General features: G+C 41.0%; 1 protein-coding gene and 1 pseudogene across 1 annotated transcript in view; both read right to left on the minus strand.

Moving 5' to 3' along the window:
* The window catches only part of NR3C2 (nuclear receptor subfamily 3 group C member 2), a 377064-nt gene that overhangs the window by 42692 nt on the left and 316319 nt on the right, over positions 1 to 18053 (minus strand). The window lies entirely within an intron of this gene.
* LOC114903005 lies at positions 14189 to 16083 on the minus strand (annotated as a pseudogene).

Genomic DNA, 18053 nt, shown 5'->3' on the forward strand with positions numbered 1-18053 from the left:
CTGTTATTTTCCATGACAGACTTCTTACTTTATGGTTACTACATCCCCTTCCTCTAAATTATACCTTATCTATTCTATCTCTAAATACTTTTAACATGTTTATTTTATAGTTTCTTTCAAATGTTTTAAATTCATTTTTGGGGGAGATGCTCATATGCCTATCTAACATGTATTATTTTGGTATATATTGTTTTCTAGGTGAATCCCAGGGGCGCTGTCTTGTGGAAGGGACTCCACAGGAAGTTTCAGCATTTATAACTATCGGGGTACAAGCATTTCACTGGATCTGCCAGTTTTGATGCTAATTTCTCAGCTTAAATGCTTTTTGCGAGATTGCGTTGTTTAAATTTTAGACTCCACGCTTGATGTGCTGCAGGCTTGTATTTCTTATTTCTTTCAGCTTCCTTGCTATGTCCCTGGGCTGGCTGGCTTGCTGGGTTTTACTGTCCTTGTTAGTAGACAGTGAAATCTTTGCAGAGCCTGGCTTTTTGCAGGGGGCTCCATTTCATGCCCTGGTCTTGCTGGAGTCTACATTCTTGCGTCCTGTTCCTGTTTGTGCTCTAATGCACGTCCCCAAGGCATCTTTCTACATCCAATAGTCTGTGGGCCACGCGTAGCTTTAACTCCAAGTTAAACCACTCTAGCTGTGAATTTCCTGTTCTTAGACCTGTTTTTTTTTCTTTTCTTTTGAACTTGGTTATATAATTAAGATTTTTTTTAATGCAAAATTTCTATGTGTTCAGAGGGGGAAAAAGGCTCAGTTCACTACCACCATTCTGATTGCCAACTAGAAGCATCTTAAAGGCAGGATCCATGTCTGACTGACCTCTGTGAACGTCAAATAGAGTCTGATAGGCAAGTGCCATGTGTCAATATTTGCTCAAAAGTCTTTCATGAGTGAATGAGAGAGAAGGAAAGCCTAAAGGAAAGAGGGCAAGTGAGAACAACAAAGTGAACTGCAGACACACAGATGTGCAAACTGTGGATGATGATTGGAGAAAGGGAATACTGAAAACTTACAGAAAGTAAGATCAAATGGCTAAGGAAACAGATACGGTATTTGTGAAGTTCTCAAAAAGTTTCTCATACTACCAAATGTAAAACCGATAGCTAGTGGGAAGCAGCCGCATAGCACAGGGAGATCAGCTCGGTGCTTTGTGACCACCTGGAGGGGTGGGATAGGGAGGGTGGGAGGGAGGGAGAGGCAAGAGGGAAGAGATATGAGTATATATGTATACGTATAGCGGATTCACTTTGTTATAAAGCAGAAACTAACACACCATTGTAAAGCAATCATACTCCGATAAAGATGTTAAGTGCTCGCTTCGGCAGCACATATACTAAAATAAGATGTTAAAAAATTTTTTAAATAAAAAAAAGGGGAGAGATTTAGATTGTAAAATTGGTGAAGTGGCTTGCAAACCTGGACACCCGTGGAATATAACGCAACACGCATTTGAAGCTGTGCGGTTTAGGAAGTGCACTTCTAAGCATTTGACCCCTTCATCTCCCATGTGCGGGAGGCAGAACAGGCATCCTTGGCTTTGCCACAGCAGGGCGTAGAGATGCACGGCCCATTGGCCCCTCAGCGTGCTGGCTTTGGGAGCCTGGCATCGTGTCACTTCTGAGATCCAGGCTTATCATGTGTGAAGCGGGGAATTAACACGAATTCCTACTTTGCAGAGATGTAGGGACCAGCTGTATGGAAGTTCTCAAATTATAAAGCATGGTACAAATGTTAGCATTTGTTGTTGTTGCTGATATCATGGGGAGAATAAAATGCTTCTTGGAGACCAATGATCATTTTGGTTAAAACAAACCAAGAAATAATCAAATTCTTCTTTTTGTTTGTTTTTTAAATAATTTCTTAGAACCTACTCATGATTGTGGGTAGTTTTTTTTTTTCTTGCGGTACGCGGGCCTCTCACTGTTGGGGCCTCTCCCGTTGCGGAGCACAGGCTCCGGATGCACAGGCTCAGTGGCCATGGCTCACGGGCCCAGCCGCTCCGCGGCATGTGGGATCCTCCCGGACCGGGACACAAACCCGCGCCATCGGCAGGCGGACTCTCAACCACCGCGCCACCAGGGAAGCCCGATTGTGTCTTAATAAATTGCTGTCAGGCACACTGAAACCTTTGGAGGAAAGGCAGTGCATTTTAATTAATTAATTAGCAGCGATGGGTCTTCATTGCTGCGCGCTGGCTTTCTCTAGTTGCAGTGAGCAGGGGCTATTCTTAGTTGCAGTGTGCGGGCTTCTCATTGTGCTGGCTTCTGTTTGTTGAGGAGCACTGGCTCTAGGCACACGGGCTTCAGTAGTTGTGGCACACGGACTCAGTAGTTGTGGCTCGTGGGCTCTAGAGTGCAGGCTCAGTAGTTTTGGCACGTGAGCATAGCCGCTCCGCAGCATGTGGGATCTTCCCGGACCAGGGATCAAACCAGTGTCCCCTGTGTTGGCAGGCGGATTCTTAACCACTGCGCCACCAGGGAAGTCCCTAATCAAATTCTTAAAATGACTTTTCAGGAAAATAAGACTGTGTTCTTGCTGTTATTTCTATATGCAGGATGGTAAATAAATCAGGAGAGAAACTGGAGAGGACTCAGATTTTCAGGAAGGCAGGCGTGACTTGCCCAGAGTAGAACATGAGAACGAAATGCCTCTGTGTCAAAGTGTTTCTGTTATCAGATGTGTTAGCAAAACATCCACACACAGATGAAAGGTTACTAAAGAGAGACCTCAGGTTCCACTTGAAAACAGATTATAAGGTTAATGTGTAACAACACACCTAAAAATAAAAAGCACTTTTTTTTCACTTCAGTAGGAACAGCATCTCTTCAACTCTTTCTTGAGAACCTCTATGGTTTTCAGAGCTATTACTTACGGAGTGCCTACCATGCCCAAATTTAAATTTCCTCTTGCTAGTTCTCATAATGCCTTGTGCAGAATCATTCTCATGTTCATGACAAGAAAATAATTTAGGTATATGATGTAGCCATGGACCTAAACTCAGGTTTTTTACTTCAAAACTCATGCCTTTTCCTCTCTCCATGCTGCTGGCTCAATCATTTATAGCTCTATCCTCCAGAGTATCTCTTTACAGCTATAAAGAGATATTTGGAACCTCAGATGTTTTGCTATTACATTCACTCATTTGTTTATTTTTTGCTCACCATTATGCAGTAAGATGTTGTGTTTTTCAAATTCCATTGCTGCTTCCACTGCATGAAATTGAGTTCTCTAAATGAAGAGTACTGTGTCCTCAATATAGCTTAAAATTTCAAGAAAATAGGCCATCTTAAAAACACATTTTACTTCACATCATTTTTGCACAATTAGACTAAATGCACAGGAATGCACATCCAAAGAAACTGAAATAAGGACAATCTTTTTGGCATGATACTGGGATTAATTGTGCAACATTACTTCGCAGAAATACTCTTCTTCGCGACGTGCTTTTATCCATTTAATAATCTTACTTCATTTTGAGTAAAAAAAATATAAAAATACCTTGGTATTCCCAAGATTACCTTGGGAAAGAGATGAAATTTGTATAATGCTTCTAGAAAGTAAAAGTAAACGCAAAATTCACTCTTAACAGTGGGCTAATATGAAGGCAGTAGGATTTTTTTTTTTTTTTTTTTTTTTTTTGCGGTACGCGGGCCTCTCACTGCTGTGGCCTCTCCCGTTGCGGAGCACAGGCTCCGGACGCGCAGGCTCAGCGGCCATGGCTCACGGGCCCAGCCGCTCCACGGCATGTGGGATCTTTCTGGACCAGGGCATGAACCTGTGTCCCCTGCATCGGCAGGCGGACTCTCAACCACTGCGCCACCAGGGAAGCCCTAGTAGGAGATTTTTGAGATAGGAAATATCCCTGTATTAAAGCAAACATCAGACCTGAAAAACTGACAGTTATCAGTCTCTACTTCTGTGGACATGTCATCGACTTATAAATATCATCTCATTTGCAGGAACAGCATAAACTCCACTTTTAAATAAATAAACACAACAACCAAAATGGTCACAGAGATCCAGTTCCAATTCCAAAGACCTTGGGTTAAAATCCATGAAAACGACAGTTCTAAAATATTTTCAAAGACACTCTTCAAAAAAGTAGAAAAAAGAATGAAAGAAACATTTCAATAGTTTTGTCATTTTCTTAAGCTAGCAAACCAATTTTATTCACAGCTACAACTTCAGCTGGTCCTCTCTTAGGACGTGTTATGCTAAACTGCAATCATACGATCATTTGGAAATAGTTTTAAAATATTAAATTAAAAGAATCTAATGTCTCTAAACCTGATTCACCTGGAATAAAAGTGAATAATCAAAGAATTAGAAAATACTTTTTTTCCTGGTTTTTGAGAGAATTCAGGGTTGGAATTTATCCTCATAATAAGAGTGAGAATTAGAAAAGGGCCCATTAAAATCAGAGTGGGAAGGGCATTCACAATTTAAATGATCTGTATGCTAGTTGCCTGCTTTTGACTTAGTAGCTAAACGATCTGAACAACTTGTGTATCTACAGGACCCATGCGCTCTTGCCATTATTATATGTTAACAGTGTTGCCCTATTTCACATTATGAGAATAGTCCACTGAACCTATTGGCCAATGGCTGTCAGAAGGAAAACTCCTGTTTCAGTTTTCAAGTACTGGCTTACCAAAACACTACTAAAAATGTATTTGAAAGTCTTAGCTATTCAGTTTTCTGGAGGTCCATACTGGAGGTAGCTGATTTAGGAAACTATTGCCCCAAACTAAATACATTCCTGGAATCATATTCATGTTCTACTCTGATAGAAATAGACATTTGATAAGCCCAAACCACAACACATTCCAGGTTATGGGTACCACAGGACTCAGGAAATCTAAGCATTAGCCTGAACACCTACAGGGACACCTCATGCTGTGGCCGTCTACAAGGAGAATGCAAGCTAACTTCAACTTAAAGAATCTCTGCAAGAACTGAAAGCAGGCTCTTGTAGAGATATTTATACACTCATGTTCATCACAGCACTATTAAAAATATCCAGAAGGTGGAAGCAATCCAATGTTCACTGATAGATGAATGATAAAGTGTGGCATATACATACGATGGAATATTATTTAGCCTTAAAAAGGAAGGATATTCTAACACATGCTACAACCTGGATGAACCTTGATGACGTTATGCAAAGTGAAATAAGGCAGTCACAGAAAGACAAATACTGTATGAGTCCATTTATCTGAGATACCTAGAGTCGTCAAATTCATAAAGACAGGAAGTAGAATGGTTGTTACCAGGGGTTGGGAGTAGGAGGGAATGGGCACTTGTTTACATAACAATGTGAATGTATTTAACATTATTGAACTATACAGTTAAAAATGGTTAAGATGATAAATTGTATGCTATAAGTATTTTATTGCAATTAAAAATTTTTAAATCAAAAAACAGAAAATATTTCCAAATTATATGACAAATAAAGGGTTAATGTCCAAAATATATAAACAGCTCATATAACTCAATATCAAAAAAACCAAACAACCCAATTAAAAAATGGGCAGAAGACCTGAATAGACATTTTTCCAAAGGAGGCCATCAGGCCATCATGGCTATAAGGTACATGAAAAGATGCTCAATGTTGTTAATCATCAGAGAAATGCAAATTAAAACCACAATGAGCTATCACCTCACAGCTGTCAGAATGGCTATCATCAAAAAGACCACAAATAACAAATGTTGGTGAGGATGTGGAGAAATGGGAACCCTGGTACACTGTTGGTGGTAATGTAAGTTGGTGCAACCACTGTGGAAAAAAGTATGGAGGTTTCTCAAAAAAACTAAAACTAGAACTACCATATGACCTGGCAATTCCACTCCAGGGTATATATCTGAAGAAAATTAGAACACTAATTTGAAAAGATACATGAACCCCAATGCTCACAGAAGCACTATTTACAACAGTCAAGAAAGATATGGAAGCAACCTAAGTGTTCATCAACAGATGAATGGATAAAGAAGATGTGATACACACACACACACACACACACACACACACACACACACACAAAACGGAATACTACTCAGCCATAAAAAAGAATGAAGTTTTGACATTTGCAACAACATGGATGGACTTGGAGGGTATTATGCTTAGTGAAATACATCAGACAGAGAAAGACAAAATGCTATATGATATCACTTATATGTGGAATCTAAAAAGTAAAACAAACTAGTGAATATAACAAAAAAGAAACAGACTCACAGACATAGGGAACAAACTAGTGGTTACCAGTGGGGAGCGGGAAGAGGGGAGGAGCAAGATAGGAGTAGGGGAGTAATAGGAACAAACTACTATGTATAAAATTGGTAAGACACAAGAATATATTGTACAACAGGGAATATAGCCAATATTTTATAATAATTATAAATGGAGTATAACCTTTAAAAATTGTGAATCACTGTGTTGTACGCCTGAAACTTATATAACATTGTAATCAACTATACCTCAGTAAAAAACGAATCTTTGCAGCCCATGATCCTACCTGCTATACTTTGATAGAGATTAGAAACTAAGATTTGTGTTTAATAATGTAACTTCTCTTTGGGTTTAGGCTTTTCATTCATTCTTCTTCTTTTAGAATATATAAATTATCTTCTTCCTCCTCTGTTTTTACTATTTGCCTTTTGCCTTTTTTGTGTTCTGATGCATTTTTAGTCTTACTGTGTCAGTGTTTTTATTGCAAGCTGTACTAAATGCTTTTTGAAAGCAGGAAGAGTGAAAATTCTTTAATAAACCATAGTTTTAAAAATCAGTCAGAAACAGCTCCTTAAAGGCCCGTCTTCTGTAGTTCTGGTATCCTAAGGGGGAAGGGAAAATAGAACTACCTTTATCACTCCTTTCTCTTTCCAAGAACTCACATTTAATAGATGAAATCCTTTCACACTGGCTGATTTCATAAATGCCAAAGCACAAGAGGTTCCTAACCCTTCTACCTATGGGAGCCTAGGGAAGGTACAGTGACATTTAAAAACTTAAGCTCCTTTAGCAATACTGCACCAAACTGTACCTGTCACCCAAACACCTTTTAGGTGTGTAAGACATCACTTTACTTAGTAAGGAACTAGAAAAATTTCACTTTATCCCTTGAATCCAAGGGCTATCGTATTGTTTAATCAAATAACAGGCAACTCTCATCACCTGGAAAGTCTGTGTCCTTCTTCGGGATACTAAGGCGCATATCTTTCTATGACTGATTCTTGTACAGTGCATAGGTCCAAAATTACGTGAGTGCTAAATAAATACCTGATAGCTACAGAGAACAGGGAAATCCAATAAATTTCACAGACTTTGCTCTTCAAATATAGATATAAACAAAGAAAATTAGTGCTCATTCAGGGCTGAACTCCTTGAAATCTCTGGAATCTCAAGAAGCAGCCTCTTAATAAACCTGTTTGCTAACATGTTATTACTTCCATCAATTGCCCCAGGTGTAGGTGTGTGTGTGTGTGTGTGTGTGTGTGTGTGTGTGTGTGTGTTATACAAGGTTGGAATGCGTGCAGCGATAGTGTCAATCTTACAACAGAGAATTAAATAATTTGAGTGGTGTGGTGCACACAGATAATCACAGCAGATCTGCAGGACCAGACCTTACATATGATACTGCAAGCTACATTTTTATGTATGAATAAATCTAACATCTTGTTACATGGTCAGTGTAACAGATGGTCCCTGTCTGAAGCTTGTTATTTTCCTAGAAACAGCATGCAGAAACAGTCCTTTTTTTTTTCAAATCTTAATGAGAATAAAAATGACCTCAATTTGAGCATTCAAATTATGCCAGTTTATGGTTTTTATTTTTTACTTTTTTTCATAGTCTTACTAGATTTTTCCTGAACGGACAAACAATATATATCTGTAGGAGGACCGTTTTTTCTAGTTGCAGTTTAGATGTCTGTTCATTTTTCTAGTACTTACATCATTTATTAACAGGCAGGGCAGAACTCAGCTGCTCAAGAATCACTGCAGAATGTTGTCTGTGGTTTGCTTTACTGGACAGATGAGCCAGAGGGAGTGGTACCCAATGATCTCCATAACATTCATGTATTCTCTATTAATTTTACATCGGCAAGTCCAGTAATAGTTAAAAGCTAGTTCAATGTTTTGTTACCTTAATTGATGTTCCAGAAGGGATACGTTTCATAGAACTGCCCTCGACTTAAGCATCACAATTTCTGCTGACTTTAATGGATGTTACACAGACCAAAAGAATATGTGACAATTGAAAAATCTAGAAGCAGCCTGGTTATACAACCACCATAATTTACCACGGATGGTCCTAGAAATCTTTTATCTTTACCATACATTTTATCTATAGTTTTTGATAAAACAGTCCTTTGTACCTTACCTTTTAAAATACTCATAGAGTCAGCACAGTTTCTTTTGGGTACAGGACACATGGTTTTGGTAGAGGAAAGAAACATGCAGCCATAACCCACTGTAAAAGTTCAGATTTTAGAGCAAGTTAAATTGCGGGTATCTGTGATAAATCACGTGACAAAAATGTTTTGGCTTGACCAAAGGTTCAATCTTCGTATTCACTGCACTGTGAATCTCCACAGGCCAGTTACAATATAATTCATTTTAAAAAGTCCTACTAAACAGCAGAGGGAACTATAACCAATCTCTTGGGATAAACCATAATGGAAAAGGATATAAAAAAGAATGTATATATGTATAACTGAGTCACTTTGCTGTACAGCAGGAATTAATACAACATTGTAACTCAACTATACTTCAATAAAATATAAAAATAAATTACAAAAAGTGATTTCTAAGCAACTTTTCATGACACTACCCACTACGTCATGGGGGACACACCTGTTTCTGAGATGTGTGACTAAATACCTCATACTAGAATAAAGTAAGGAACCCAGCCAAGTGCAGAACGTTTACCAGAAAAATGGCTCACCGTCTATTATCTATACCACGAGTGGGAGCCCTTTGCACGGGCAAACAGGTGAATACTGCTGGCACTGCATGCCTACTGACAGCAGCCACTCTAGCAGGGGAACGGAGCCTGGCCTGATTATTCCCTGGACATGTTAAGACCTAGTGAACCAAATGTTTTGATTCTTGGCTTTGGTAAGGAAGCCTATATATGTCCTTGACAAAGGAACAGGCTCTAGTTCTTGACTAGATAAAGTGACTGACTTACTCCAAGTAAAAACTAGGAAGTCAAACCTCGCTGAAAATAGTATTCTAGGATTTGAATCCAAGCACCTTGGTCTCAGAGCCTGGACTCAACTGTTATATTCAGGTTAAAACACCCAACAGCATGCTCGGAACCTTATGAGATTTAATCCGTGCTAACCATATTTACCAGGGGGGAAACAGGGGAGGCATAGACTGGGAGACTGGGATTGACATATACACACTGCTATATATAAAATAGCTAATAAGGACCTACTGCATAGCACAGGGAACTCTACTCAATACTCTGTAATGGCCTATATGGGAAAAGAATCTAAAAAAGAGTGAAGATATATGATTCACTTTGCTGTAAAGGAGAAACTAACACAACATTGTAAATCAACCATACTCCAACAAAAATTTAAAAAAAAAAGTCATCACTAGAATCTCTCTACACACAGAAGGGATACAAAAGAACAATATTCTCTTGTGAAAACATTTTTTTAAATAATCAAGCCTTATTTTCGTAGGCTGTAGACTTTAATAGAAAATTTCTGTAAATTTAACAGTATGCAGACTGCAGATGGTTCAACAAAAGACAGAAAACCTACAGTGAGCTACTGCTTCAAAAACAGAGGCATTTGGGGTATATATCAATACTTAAAGACATTGCTCAATTTCAATAAATTAATGAATTAATGAACTAAATGACCATAGTTTCCTTGTTAAAAGGGGCCATAAAAAGGTCAAATTCCCACTTGATAACTACTGAATTTCAAGAATATGAACAAAGTAAATTGCTGAATTTAGAAGTGTGGCTAGACTATTGTTTGGGTAAAGGGTGACAGCAAATCATCTTTTCCTAGTATGATAAAAGCTTTGTATTAAACTGCAAGTTGTGGAGTTGTTTTCTTCATGAGGCAAAAGTCACATTCTTCTAGCAACCAGAACCTGCCATAGGTTATAAAGAAGGACACTCACTCTGATGAAGCCCGGATGTGCAGCTGCGCTTCCAAGGCAACAGCTGAGCGGCTCACTCATGCAGAGGTGGCCTTAGCAGTGTGTGTGTGCTAGGATGGGGATGCAGATGTGGAAGGTGGGAAGCAACTGGATCACAGATGCCTTCTTCTACCTTGAGAGTCTTGCTTTGGAAGAAGAAAACAGCTAAACCTCCAGCGACTGTTATTATAGACCCTCTTCAGTTCATTAATCAAATGGGGACCTAGAAAACATTTTCAGGTGCCATAATTCTGGGTGAAAGGTAGATTCTGCTGTTTGACTCATTGTAAAAGCTGATAAATCCATCTCCCTAAATTTATTTATTTATAAATTAATTATTTTTAAATTGAAGTATAGTGGATTTACAATGTTATTTTCAGGTGTACAGCAAAGTGATTCAGTTATACATATACATATATCTATTCTTTTTCAGATTCTTTTCCCATATAGATTATTACAGAATACTGAGTAGAGTTCCCTGTGCTATACAGTAGAGGTCCTTGTTGATTATCCTTTTTACACATAGTTGCTCCCAAATTCCTAATTTATCCCTTTTCCCTCACCTTTCCCCACCTTTCCCGTTTGGTAACCATTAATTTGTTTTCTATGTCTGACTCTTTCTGTTTCGTAAATAAGTTCATTTGTATCATTTTTTTTAGATTCCACAGACAAGCGATATCATATATTTGTCTTCCTCTGTCTGGCTGACTTCACTTAGTATGATAATCTCTAGGTCCATCCATGTTGCTGCAAACGGCATCATTTATCTGCCTAAATAAAAAAATAAAGATGATGTTCGACTCGATTAATTTATCAGAGATTAGCCACGTGCCCTTTCTTATTACTGATTCCGAACATCTGTCACAAAGCAGATGTTGTTCAGGACATTGTGAACACCTACATCATTCATGATGGGGTGGGCTCGGTATCACCCCCCCAGGCCACCACACCAGTAGCATAAATGTCAACACCGGGACACACGCACACGGAATGACATGAACACAATGCTTATTCAAGGGTAGCCTCAACAGTTCTCTTTTTTTTAATCTGCTTGTAGAAAACTGCTAGTCAAGGCTGCTGAGGAACACGGCTGACATTTTCTAACCTTCTCTTCTACTCAGAAATTCTGTGAACTTCTGAACTTCCTCTAATCGGAACGAAGCGGCCATGGAGTCTCTCTTTAAGGACAAGCAAACGATTCTTTGGGTTTCTGTGTTCACTGCCTAGAAGCAAAGATAGTTAAGGCTCACATTTCATGAGTGTTAGTTCCCTGGGGTCTCTGGAGCAGGCAGGACCCCGGTCCCCAGCTGGGCACCAGCTCTGGCACCTTTAAGAGAGAGGTGGGTGTCACAGTGTGCTCAACAAGATCTGGGGGTGCAGTTGCAGGTGCGGGCAGCCAGCTGGAGTCAATGTTCTCTGCCACAAGGACAGAGACCAGCAGTCGGGAAAAATAGAAAATACAGTAAAAATTAGAAAAGTGAAGTCATCCCTTCAAGTAACATCTGGAACAGGAATTTCAATGATTTCAAGAGCAAAACTGGTGGAGCCTGTGAGCAAAAGTTTTCCATGTAGGGTGACCACCCCAAAGAGAAGAGCACCAGGGTCACAGTAAAGTGAAAAAACAAGTTTGTGTCATCAGTTTTCTTCCCCCGGAAAAGTGTAGAAAAGCCTTAATGCATTTAATTTCAGTGTAAGACATTAGGAGGTAATGTTTTTATTCAATAAATGCGATATTTGGTGATAAGGTCTCAGTCTACATGAGAGACAGTGATGGGAGAAAAGAGGAAGTGGGGGGGAGAGAAAGCCAGAAAATGGGGAGGAAGGGGAAGGGCCAAGCAGAAGTGGAGGGATGGGATGGGATGGGATGAGATGGGATGGGATGGGATGGCATGGGATGGGATGGGATGAGATGGCACAGGATGGGATGGCATGGGATGGGATGGCATGGGATGGGATGGGATGAGATGGGATGGGATGGGATGAGATGGCACGGGATGGGATGGCATGGGATGGGATGAGATGGGATGGGATGGCATGGGATGGGATGGGATGGGATGGGATGGCATGGGATGGGAGAGAGATGAAAAGGATGGTCGTAGGGGGAAGGAGGAGAGGGAAGGCAGAAACCGCCAGAAGGGAAGGCAAAAGGAAAGAGCCCCCTCCACTCTGGAGGGTGAGCCGCAGTGCTTCAGGTCCTGTGCTTCCATCACTTCAACTCTGCACTCAGAGACTGATCACCTTTCCTGCTCTGGATGGTTTCTCAGGTCTGGACTGCACACGCCACCTCTGTACTCTGTCCGGCCCGATTCTAACCCTCCTTTAGAGGCTGGCACAGCCTTCAAAGCTTGATGGTTCTGTCAGCAGCTTTCCTTGAGGAGTTATTTTGTCCTTACACTCCTGGAGCACCCATCTTAGGAAAAACTCCTTTGTCATTTCTTCATCTCTCAAAGCCCTATTCATGTGTCTCCGTCTTTTTTCCCCCCAAACAAATAACTTTTTGTTGAAGTAGAGTTGATTTACAACGTTGTATTAGCTTCAGGTGTACAGCAAAGTGATTCAGTTATACATATATATCTATTCTTTTTCACTATAGGTTATTACCAGATGTTGAATATAGTTCCCTGTGCTATACAGTAGGACACTGTTGTTGATCTATTTTGTATATAGTAGTGTGTATCTGTTAATCCCAAACTCTTAATTTATCCCTCTCCCCTTTCTCCTTTGATAACCATAAGTTTGTTTTCTATATCTGTGAGTCTATTTTTCTTTTGTAAATAAGTTCATTTGCATCACTTTTTCATATTCCATGTATAAGTGACATCATTGTATGATATTTGTCTTTCACTTGGTATGATAATCGCTAGGTCCATCCATGTTGCTGCAAATGACATGATTTCATCCTTTTTTATGGCTGAGTTCCACATCTTCTTTATCCATTCATCTGTCAATGGACACTTAGGTTGTTTCCATGTCTTGGCTATTGTAATAGTGCTGCTATGAACATAGAGGTGCATGTATCTTTTCAAATCATGTTTTTGTCTGGACATATGTCCAGGAGTGGGATTGCAGGATCATATGGTAGCTCTAGTTTTAGTTTTTTTTTTAAAGGTAGATTATTTTTAATTTTATTAATTGTTACAAATGGATGCATTGTTTTGAAAAATGGAGAGAAATTGGCACATAGCAAATAGCTCAAACATAAGTCAAGAAAATATTAGACCAAGATAGATTTGAACTCGGACTTTTAAAAAGGTCTTCCAAAATTGTTTATCTCTTTTTACTTATTTCAAACAATCAACATTAAGTATTTCATTGAGCATCTATTAGTATGGCATAATGCTAAATACTTTAAGAAAAAATATAAGCATATCACATTGTCCTTGTCCTCAGTAGTTTATAATCTAGCTATTTGTGATTATAAAGACACATTTAAAAAATTCTGGGACCTAACACCTTTAAGTAAAATCATCTTTGAAAGTAATCACTCTGGAAGGTTATATGATTATTTCAAAAAATCCTAAAACATTTTTGCATCTTCTCCTTTGGGATCGCCTTTGGAGTCATTATACAAATCGTTTAAGAAAGGCAGACTCATTACTCTAATTTTAGTTTAGAATGCTGCTCTATCGTCCTTCTGTACCTAATTTAGACACCTGAATTAATCACTGGGTTTGTTGCTCACCGACTTCTGGTTATTCTAAAATCTCAAATTCACTCTAAAGACAAGTTTCACTATTCTTGATGCCCTTCAAAAGCACGTCCTGCAGCATCACCGGACAGTAAGTACCTGGAGGACGAGAAGCCCTTCCTCATCAGCTTTGCATCTCCCCCCAGCATCCCGCTCGGAGCTTAAGCACAGCAGGGATGCGATACGCATCCTATGTTGAACTGACAGCACATTAGCTGTTCAGCCGCTGGAGACATCAGGGTGGGCTGTGGACAGAGGCGAGGAAGGGTTCCAGATGGGGCTTGAGGGGGATTTCTTTCCATTCTGCTATTTCAGTGTTTTCTTTCATGACTCCTTAGGCGTCTGGCTTTGACACTGAAGGACAGAAAGGTCTGCCCGAAGTCGGCAGCAGATTCTCCCGACACTCTCATCTGGCCCTGGCTCTAACCCGGGGTTTGGTGTGTGTGCTGAGACCACTTCCCCAGCTGCCACGTTTGTCAGAAGACGGAGGCAAAAATCCCCCTTCCAGGGCCAGCTCCTCTGCTATCGCCCTGATGTGGGAGGGCTCAAATCCACAGCACCCGCCTTATGTACCTGACCCCCAGGTTGTAGGCCTCTCTGGTGTATTTTTGAATATCCCATCTGGTTGCAACTCTGGGCTCCAGTGCGAAGGGATATTCGAGGAGATCCACAAACCCTCTTTTGCCTCAGTCGGGCATGTGGAACCCCAGGGACTGCACCATCAAGTGTGCTTTCAGCCCTGTAGCCCGTAGGCCTTCCTTCATGAGTCTCCTTGTCTTCAGGCTGGTCCAGGGCCCAAATCGGCAGTTCACGCCAACGACTGAAGCCCCCGCCTTCACCAGCTTCCACCACATTCTCCAGGTATTACACCATGCATGTCTCTCTCTGGGCCTATGCACACGATGGCTGCCACGGGTTTTCTGGATTCTTTTAAGACTTCCACAGCCCACACAGCTTCTTCAGCATGTTCAAAGTAGTCTGCAATCCAGAAGTCCACATTTTTCCTGGCAAAAACCTCTAGCTGTAGTCGAAAAAGTTTTTAAATTCTAGCTTCATCCTTGTGGTGTTTGTACAACGATGTCTGGCAGATCCCCCCTGCGACCAAAGCATCACCTCTGCCGGCTGCTTCTCTGGTAAGGTCACAGGCAGCGGCGTTTACAGCTTCCCACTGGCTTTCCATATTGTCCTCACTGGCAGAAAAGGTGAAAGTCCGCGTGACATTCTATCCCGCTCTCAAGAATTCCACGTGAAGCTGACGAACTGCATTTGGATGTTCTACTACGGCTTCTGGAGTCTAGAGCCCGGCCTTCACGTAGCCCCTCTTCTCCAGAGTTATGCGAAAGCTGCCGTCTCCAAGCACACCCTCCCCGCTATCCAGAGGCTCTAAAATGCCCTTCTTGGCTCCAGGGCCATCGCGCTGCGGCTGTTGCAGGTGCTGGGTGGTGGGGAGCACACGGGGCCAGGAGCCCGCCCCTCCTATTTTTAGTTTTTTCAGAAACCTCTATTCTGTTCTCTATGGTGGCTGCCCCGATTTACATCCCCACCAACAGTGTAGGAGGGCTCCCTATTCTCCACATGTGTCCACATCTCAATTCACCAACCACATGACAGAATTCTGGAGAACGGAAACTGTGACTGTCACTGTGGTTCCCTTACAATGGCCACCACAGAGCCTTGCACAATGCAGACATTCTCAATACTTCCTCCCGACTAGCGAAACACCAGTTGTTGTTCATTTTTTTGGCTAAATGATAAGAGTAAAGAGATTTACTTTTCACTTTAGGGGAAGTGACTGGGATAGTCTTTGTAATATTGTTCTCGTCCTTTTTTTTTCTTTTGGCTGTACCTCACGGCTTGTGGGATCTTAGTTCCACGACCAGGGATTGAACCTGCGTCCCTGCAGTGGGAGCGTGGAGTCCTAACCACTGGACCACCAGGGAAGTCCCTCCCCCTCCTTCTCAGTCGACCTCACGCTAACCACAAGTTCTCACAGCTATAAGTTATGTGACTGGTAAAGCAGAACTACAGAATCATAAACTGTAAGAGGTTGGAAGGGACCTCTGAGACCCTTCCTTCTCCACTACTTTGTAGACAAGAGGAGACATGTGATGTAATGAAAACAGCAGGAGTTTTCAGGGAAGACCTGGACCCACACGTGAGGTTCACCTCTCCACTGCTATGTGATCGTGGATAATCCACTGAACTGCTGTCTGCCTGAGGCAGCTGCATCATTTATAAGACAATGGTCATCGTACCTGTCTTAAAATACGATTGTCTATAAATGAGTGGTTCATATAAAAGCATCAAGTAGAGCTAACGGCACATGGCAGGCCCCATAAGTATCCTGCTACTAGAAGGAGAGCCCTTTAAGCACAGAGACGATGTTCCACTGAGCTTTGATTCTCCGGTGTGGGAAATGTAGATAATTAAATGAGGAAACAGAGATCTGGACCTTGAGTGAAGCTTCCTGAAAGCCAAGCAGAATCAGAGTCTGGGTTGGGTTTTAAACATCACCTAGACAAGTGGTCCTCCAAATGTGGTCTGAGGATGCGGGGGTGTCCCCAGGACCCTTTCCAGGATTCCGAGAGGTTCTTTCTCCAACTATACATCTGCGTGAGGCTGAATCTTTTTCCTACACTTTGGCCAAACAACCAGTCACAACTGGCTGGATGTAAGAAGCACATAAGAGAGTGCAACTGTCTTCATTTAAGTAAGACTGAAGGAATTGCAAAAAAAAGGCAAAACAATGCCACTCTTCTAATTTTTTTTTTGTTTTGAAAAAAACAGTTATTTTTCATAAAATGTTTATGCTATTTTGTCTTGCTATTTATGTAATATGTAATAGGTTAATTTTCTTTTAAAATGAATCAATAAATCAATATTTTAAAAAATTTCTGTCTTAATTTCTGATACGAGTAAATACCAATAGCCATAATTTACATAAACAAAAGCTCTTTGGGACCCTTGATGATTTTAAGAGCATAAAGGGGGTCCTGAGAACAAAAAGTTTGTGAACTGTTGATCTCATCCAGTTCCCTCCTTCTGCAGAAGGGAGACAAGGGTCTAGTGAAGTTAACTCATTCGCTTGACAACATTGAGGGACTTATCAGCAAGGTTAGGGACTGAGCCCCTGGTCTTCAACAATGGAGCTCTGAAATACTGTTGTGATATCAGAGAGGAAGGAAACAGATTTGGAGGACTAAGTAACACTCTGAACCAAAGTTCCAGTTTTTCTAAGAATATTTTATTTTCCATTTGTGTTCTTTATACATTGGGCATATTCTCACCCATTTTAGAGAGTAACTCTTATGAAAGATGATACATGATTGGTCAGTAAAGTTTCCAAATACATACAGTCTCTGAAACCACCCAATGGTCCACTAGGCCTAACTGCCTGAAAAATCAAGTTCCATGGTCAAGGTATAAGCCTTGATGTAGTTGAAAAATTCTGAGTTTTGGACTGAGAGACACTGGGACTCAAAACTTTGAGCCTCTGTCACCTAGTCTTTGAAAGAGGGGTAATAAATTCCCACGTCACAGAGCTGTGAAGATGAAATAGGATAATGCGTGGGAGATGGCGTACAGCATGATGCCTTTCACCAGCTTTCAGCATAAGCCCATAATCCTTCAAATAACCCCTGTAAACTACTTGATTATTAATTACTTTTGCACTCTAGTCTCCATGTAAATGGAGTGTTATGGACTGAATGTTCGTCTCCTCCCACCCCCATATGTTGATGCTCTAACCCCCAATGTGATGGTATCAGTAGGTGGGGCTTTGGGGAGGCATTTAGGGTCATGAGGGTGGAGCCCCCATGACAGGATTAGTGCCCTTCCAAGAAGCAGGAGAGACATTAGAGCTGACTCTCTCCACCATGTGAGGCCAGTGAGAAGGCAGCCTTCTCTCTGCAAGCCAGGAAGAAAGCCTTCAGCAGAACCTGACCATGCTGGCATCCTGATCTTGGACTTCTAGCCTCTAGCACTATGAGAAATAAGGGTCTGCTGTTTAAACCACCCCATCTATGGGGTTTTGTTATAGCAGCCTGAGGTGCCTAAGACAGAGAGGGACACCATGCCTGTAGCAGAACGGGAGTTAGGAGTTTATAAACTACTCATTCCATTGATTCTATTGAGGCAGTGTCTGTTCCAAGGGGGACGGGCACAGAAGATGGGTCCAGCTAGAACAAAGCTTGCAACAC

The sequence above is a fragment of the Monodon monoceros genome, unplaced genomic scaffold (assembly GCF_005190385.1).
Source record: "Monodon monoceros isolate NGI ecotype Baffin Bay Population unplaced genomic scaffold, NGI_Narwhal_1 Super_Scaffold_20, whole genome shotgun sequence".
In the NCBI taxonomy this organism is placed as follows: Eukaryota; Metazoa; Chordata; class Mammalia; order Artiodactyla; family Monodontidae; genus Monodon; species Monodon monoceros.